General features: G+C 49.0%; 1 long non-coding RNA gene across 1 annotated transcript; it reads right to left on the minus strand.

Moving 5' to 3' along the window:
- Positions 1 to 723: 723 nt before the first annotated feature.
- Positions 724 to 4,595, minus strand: LOC143269732 (uncharacterized). Its single transcript, XR_013046372.1, has 2 exons — positions 4,376 to 4,595; positions 724 to 1,039 (listed from the first exon to the last, which is right to left on the minus strand). It is a non-coding gene; the product is annotated as an uncharacterized LOC143269732 (long non-coding RNA).
- Positions 4,596 to 6,500: the final 1,905 nt, after the last annotated feature.

Raw genomic sequence — 6,500 nt, forward strand, 5'->3', positions numbered from 1 at the left:
ACCCTGCCTCAACAAAAACAAAAAACAAAACAAAAACCCAAGCAAACAAAAAACAAACAAGGAAACAAAAATAATAACATGGAAAGCAACTGAAGAAGATACCCAGTGTCAACCTCCAGCCTCCACAGACATCCCCACACCCATGTATGTGCAGTGGCATATACATAAGCACATGCTATACACGCCACATCATATGAAAACAAATAAATAAAGCATTACAAAGGTAGATACCTCACAAACTGAGCATGATAATGCAGTCCTGTAATCCCAGCACTTGGGAGGTAGCAGCAGGAGAATCAGGAGTTGGTCATTCTTGGCTACATAGTGGCTACATAGTGAGTTTGAGGCTATCCTGGGCTACATGAGACTTGTTTCCAAAAACAAGAGAGAGAGAGAGAGAGAGAGAGAGAGAGAGAGAGAGAGAGAGAGAGAGAGAGAGAAAGAGAGAGCCCTCATGTTCGTCATGTAACTTCCCCTAATGTCAGTATTCTATATTATCATGGTACATTTCCCATACTTAAGAAGGTAAGGGCTGAGACTGTAGCTCAGTTGGTAGAGAGAGGCCTTGCCCATCCTGTACAAAGTCCTGTGTTTCATCCCCAATACCACATAAACTTAGAGCAGTGGTGCATACCTCTGCTACATAGAGCGCTGGCGGCCTATCTCACAGCAAAACCAAACCAAACCAAATACAGCGCGAAATTAGCATTGGTAAAAATCCTATTAACTAAATTAGTCTTTATTCAAAATTCGTTATGAGATTTTCCATGAACTTGTAATTTATTGTGATGGCAGGAACAGTTTCCTGTAATCCCAGGAGTGCATTAGGCAGAAGCAGGAAGGGCGTGAGTTGGTAGCCAATCTGAGCAAGGCAGTGACACCCTGACTCCAGAATATACGAATTATTAGCCAGGCATGGTGGAGTACTCTTGTAATTGCAGCACCTGGGAGATACAGGCTGGAAGATCAGGAAGGAGTTTGAAGCTGTCCTTGACTACATAGCAAGTTCAAGCCCAGCCTGGGCTGCAGGAGACAGTGTCTAAAAAAGCCAAAAGATGAGAAAAAATTTAGAATCAGTACATATCTATACTATGTTAGAGCAGAACACGTTGCACATATAACGTTCTGAATAAATACAACCTGTAATAATGTGCGCAGTTGTAGGTTTATAATTATTCTCTAGCCGGGCGGTGGTGGCGCACGCCTTTAATCCCAGCACTCGGGAGGCAGAGCCAGGCGGATCTCTGTAAGTTCGAGGCCAGCCTGGGCTACCAAGTGAGTTCCAGGAAAGGCGCAAAGCTACGCAGAGAAACCCTGTCTCGGAAAAAAAAAAATAATAAATAAATAAATAATTATTCTCAAGGCGCGCACCTTTTGTCCATCTGTTAGACAGTGACTGAGTGGGTATTCTGTTTCAGAAGCTCTCCTAAGCATGCTGGTGTCTCTGCCTTCACGTTGGGCCTTAGTTTGTTCAAGTTGTTAAGAGAGACAGCCTTCTTTTTCTTCTTCCTCTGCTCCCCCTCTCCTTCTCCCTCTCCTCCTCTTCCTCCTCTTCCTTCCTCTCCCCTCCTGTGTGTGTGTGTGCACTGTGGATCAAATCCACGGCCTTATATCTGCTAAGTACACACTCTACCATGGAACAATCCCCTTCCTTCAAGACATTCATTTCTTCTTTTTTTAATGTGGTTTTTTTTTTTTTAGTGTAAGTTCATTTTAGCTTTACTTTTCTTTTTAATTATGTGTGTGTGTGTGTGTCTGTGTGTGTGTGTGTGTGTGTGTGTGTGTGTGTATGCCTGTCTGTCTGTCTGTCTATGTATGTGCACATCAGTATAGGTGCCTGTGAAGGAGTCAGATACCCTAAAGCTAGAGTTACAGGCAGTTTTGAGCAGTCAAATGTGGGTTCAGGGAACTGAACTGGGGTCCTCTAGAAGAGCAGCAAGTGCCTTTAACTGCTGGGCTTTTTTTTTCCCCCAGCCCAAGACATTCATTACTTAATGGTCCGTCTTCTAGGCAGTCAAGATCCCAATGCTTGCAGACTCTTTGCCTGCTCGGACCCCTTTGTGGGTTTTTAGATCGTGACTTTCTCTTTCTTTTATTACTTGTTATCAGGGCCTCACGCAACTGAGGCCAGCCTCATATGTGCTAAATGACATATACCATTCACAAACTGTGTGTGTGTGTGTGTGTGTGTGTGTGTGTGTGTGTGTGTGTTTGTGCTGGGCACACACACTATCTCTGAGCTCAGATAGCCCGTCCTTCCTTCCTTCCTTCCTTCCTTCCTTCCTTCCTTCCTTCCTTCCTTCCTTCCTTCCTTCCTTCCTTCCTTCCTTCTTTCCTTCTTTCCTTCCTTCCTCTTTTTGATTTTTCAGGACAAGACTGCTGTTTTGGTGCCTGTCCTGATTCTCGCTCTTTAGACCAGGCTGGCCTTGAACTCACAGAGATCCGCCTGGCTCTGCCTCCCGAGTGCTGAGATTAAAGGCGTGCGCCACCACCGCCCGGCAGACAGCCCTTTCTTGCTGTGTCCTCACATGGCTGGAAGAAAAGGAAGCCGGCAAGTGTACAAACGTACAAGCGCCCCAGTCTCACCGTGGGGCTCCACACTCCCCGTCTCAGAGTCTCCATCCCCAGATAACTGCGATTAGGGTTTCAGCAGAGGACCTTGGAGGAGGAACACAGTCACCCCATAACAAAGTGCCTGGAGAACCGCGGTGGGGAGAGGGCTGCCGCTACGTCGTGCCTGGACTGGTGCAGGCAGCATCCTCGATCTCTGGCTTCCCAGAATAGTCCCCGGATCCGCTCTGTACCTACCCCCAGCTCCACCCCCAGGTCCCCAGGTGCTAGCAGAAACCCTTTCAAGCTGTCACGGGCCGAGCCCCACCCCGGGGAGCTCGGAGCACCTGCACCTTCCTTTTGAAGCACCTTCCCTTAGAAAGCTGAGCCCCGCCCCAGGGGGCCACCGCTCAATCCTCTGGTGTAAGGAACACCTCCGCTCAGGAAGCTGCTTCTCCAGACCCCGAGGGTGCCTAGCCTTTCCCTGTGTTTCTGCCCATCTGCCTTCTGACACACTGGGAGGCCCACTCTGTTTTTTAATGTGTGTTAAGGGTGCTATACAGCTCCCTTCCCCTTTAAGAAAAGACCTCATCCTGCAGTTTCCAGGTTGAAATTACAGGGGTGTGCTGCCACGCCTAGCCTTCCAGCTTCTATACAGCAGTGACGTCTTTGTTCTGTTTGGTTTGACTTGATTTTTAAGGTCTTCTTTTATTGAAAAAAACTTTGCATACGATATCTTTTGATCGTATTTCCTCTTCCCCAAATTCCTCCCAGGTCCTCTCCACCTCCCTACACACCCAATTTTATGTTCTCCCTCTCTCTCTAAAAAAACAAACACCCAGGAAACACATTTAAAAGCTCACAAAATGGAAATCAAACAATTAATAGACCGATAAGACAAAAAAAAAAGTGCCCCCAAAATAAACCAAAATGAGACAATAAGTCTACAAAAATAGCACTGACTTTTTCTGTGTCGGCCAGCTAGCTACTCCCGGGCAGGGGCCTGCTCCTAAGTGTGGTTAACAAGTCCAGTGAGAGGCCACCGGCGGAAACCGATGTTCCCTTTGCTAGCAGGCAGCTACTGTACATGGCTCTCGTCTGTTCTCCCTCTCAGTCTGGCTTGAACCTGTGCAAGCCCTCTGGGTGCCGCGCAGCCTCCGTGAGCTCCTGTGTGCCGCGGTCCTGCTGCGTCCGTGGAGTCTCCATCGCCTCTGGCTCTAGCGATCGAATTTCTGTCTTCTCTTCCACACAGGTCGCCGAGCCTCGGGGTGGGGTCGGGGAGGGGGGGAGCTGATGGAGACATCCCACGAAGGACTGGGTGCTCCGAAGCCCCTCACTCTCTCCACAGCGTTCCGTGGCTTCTCTGTGTTAGCCCATCCACTGGGGGAGGAAACTTCTCTCCCATGAGAGCAGAGTGAGGCTCTGATCTGAGTCCCAGCCCAGTGTCGCCCCTGGGGGTCCTGATGGGAAGGTAACTGACACATGAAGAGCAGATGGTCTGGAAGACATGGCCAAGGGGTCCTTGTCGTGGTTTTTGAGATAAAGTCTCACGGTGTAGCCCAGGCTGGTTTCAAATGCTCACCTAGCCTCTGCCTTCTGATTGCTCACAGTGCATTAGAGTACAGGCCACCACCCCATCTTAGCAGCCATATCTTTTGAAACTGTGACTCATTTTCCTGCTGTATTAGTCAAGATGCTTCTTTTCAAACCACACACACACACACAAAACAAAACAACAACAACAACAACAACAACAAAAACAAAAAAAACAAAAAACAAACAAACAAACAAAAACCAGTGGCTACTTTTCAATGGAAGAATTTACCCAAGGTGACTCAGGAAGTCCGAGAACCGAGAGGAAGACCAGCAGGGAGAACCAGGGATGGAGGATGGCTTCAGCAGCAAACTCCATAATGCCTCGCTGTGGCTCTTGACCTTTTACCGTCTCCCAAGAAACACAGGCAGCCAGACGCCGGTGGGTCTTGGTCACTGTTTATGAACTCTGCTGCTTGGGAACACTTATCTCTCAGTACTCCGGGCTCCACCACAGCCATCTGACCTTCTAATGATGCTGCATCTCTGGGGCACGCCCCCACGATTCTGAGTTCCTGGTCAGAGCTCCCCCTCCCCCCACCGGCCCTGCCTCGAGTGATTTTTTTTTTCTTTCCTTCTTGGTTTTTGTTGTTCTTTGGTTGGTTCTTGGGAGACAGCCTCAGATAGCCCACACTGACCTTGCACTCCATATTGGGTCAAAGGCTGGCCTTGAGTTCCTGATCCCCTGGCCTCCACTCTCCAAGTGCAGGGATTACCGCTGCACACTGCCACGCATCTCTTCCCTTCTAAGCTTTGGTTCCCAGTGAACGAGGACCTGGCCTCCCTCTAGTGAACTTTATCCAAGAAAGGCTTTGACGGCAGCAGGAGATGGCTGAGCATCCTCTGTTCTTGCAGAGATCAGAACCTCATCCCTGGCACCCGTGCCAGGAGGACCAAAACCACTAACTCCAACTCCAGGGGATTCGTCAAACTCTTCTAGACTCCAGAGTCATCTTACATTCACGTGTGCACGTGTACACACACACTCACACACACACACTCACTTGCTCACTTGTAGAGCTCAGAGGGCAACTGGTGGGCGTCAGTTCTCTCCTACTACGTGAGTCCCAAGGATTGAACTCGGGTCATCAGTCTTGGTGGCAAGCCCCTTTACACAGCCAGCCAGCTCGCTGGCTCTCCCATCTAACTTTTTAGGACATCCTGTGCCAACCTTCCACACTCACGCCCCCATCCTTTGGTATTTTTTGCCTGCTCTGGACATGCATGCTCATTTTTGGTCCCAAGGAATTGTTCTCTTAGCCTGGGAGACCCTCCCATGTTCTTCTCAAGGCCCATTCATGTTCCTTGCTTCGAGTCAGTGCAAACAGCTCTTCAGTGAAAACTTTGCCTGGGCACCTCAGACACAGCTCTTTCTCTGTAACACTTGTTCACACCTGAAGTTTCCCTTTTCACTTGTTCTTTTAGAGAAATTGTGTGTGTGTGTGTGTGTGTGTGTGTGTGTGTGTGTGTGTGTGTGTACATGTGGAGGTCAGAGAACAATCGTGGGTGTCTATTCTCGACTTCCACCTTGTTTACGTGGAATAATAAGTGCATGCCAGGGTAGCTGGCCTTAGAGCCTCAGGGGATTCTCCTCTCTCTGCCTCCATGTTATCAAAAGAAAGCTGAGTTTACAGACAAGCCCCACGGAAACTGGCTTCCCCTGAGTTCAGGAGCTCTGGAGTCCGCACACTACTGAAACAAGCTCTCTACCCACCGGGCCATAGCCCCTGTCCTGCACCCATCCCTTGAGGGTTTGTTTGCTGTCTGTCTGTCTCCCCTCCCTGGAATGTGAGTTCTGTCTGCTGTAGCTGTAGACCAGTCACCACCCGCTCCGAGCAGGAGTCTGCGCAGCCTCTGTACAGACTCTGCTTGCCTTTTCCCTCTCCTTATCCGAACCGGCTCTCTGCTGACAAAGTGCCAGCTCTGCGTCACCCAGCTCCGTCAGTACAAAGGGTCACTGTCAGAGTAAGTGAGGTCAAACTCACCGCTCTGACTACCTAATCTCTTCCTCCATCCAAGTTCCGGCCTGCTGTGAGCAATGTTCTAGACCAACAGTTCCTAAGTGCGGCTGACCTTTACGTCCAGACAGTCCAGACACGGGACTTCCATCCCTGGAATTAGCCTGGCCTGGGGTTCTCATGTGTCTAAGATGAATCAAACTCACCTTGCATTTTCTTTTCCTAATGACTCAGAGTCAGTGTTTTCAGAGTACAAATTTGTGAACTGGAAACACACACGTGCATGGAATAGTACCAAGAAGTGGCACTGTGACAAGTACTCTCTGTCACCTGTTTATTCTTATTCCTCTCTATGGTAGTTCAAGAAACTACAGAGAGGATGAGGAACTTGCTTGGGAA

The sequence above is a fragment of the Peromyscus maniculatus genome, chromosome 20 (genome assembly GCF_049852395.1).
Source record: "Peromyscus maniculatus bairdii isolate BWxNUB_F1_BW_parent chromosome 20, HU_Pman_BW_mat_3.1, whole genome shotgun sequence".
Taxonomy (NCBI): domain Eukaryota; kingdom Metazoa; phylum Chordata; class Mammalia; order Rodentia; family Cricetidae; genus Peromyscus; species Peromyscus maniculatus.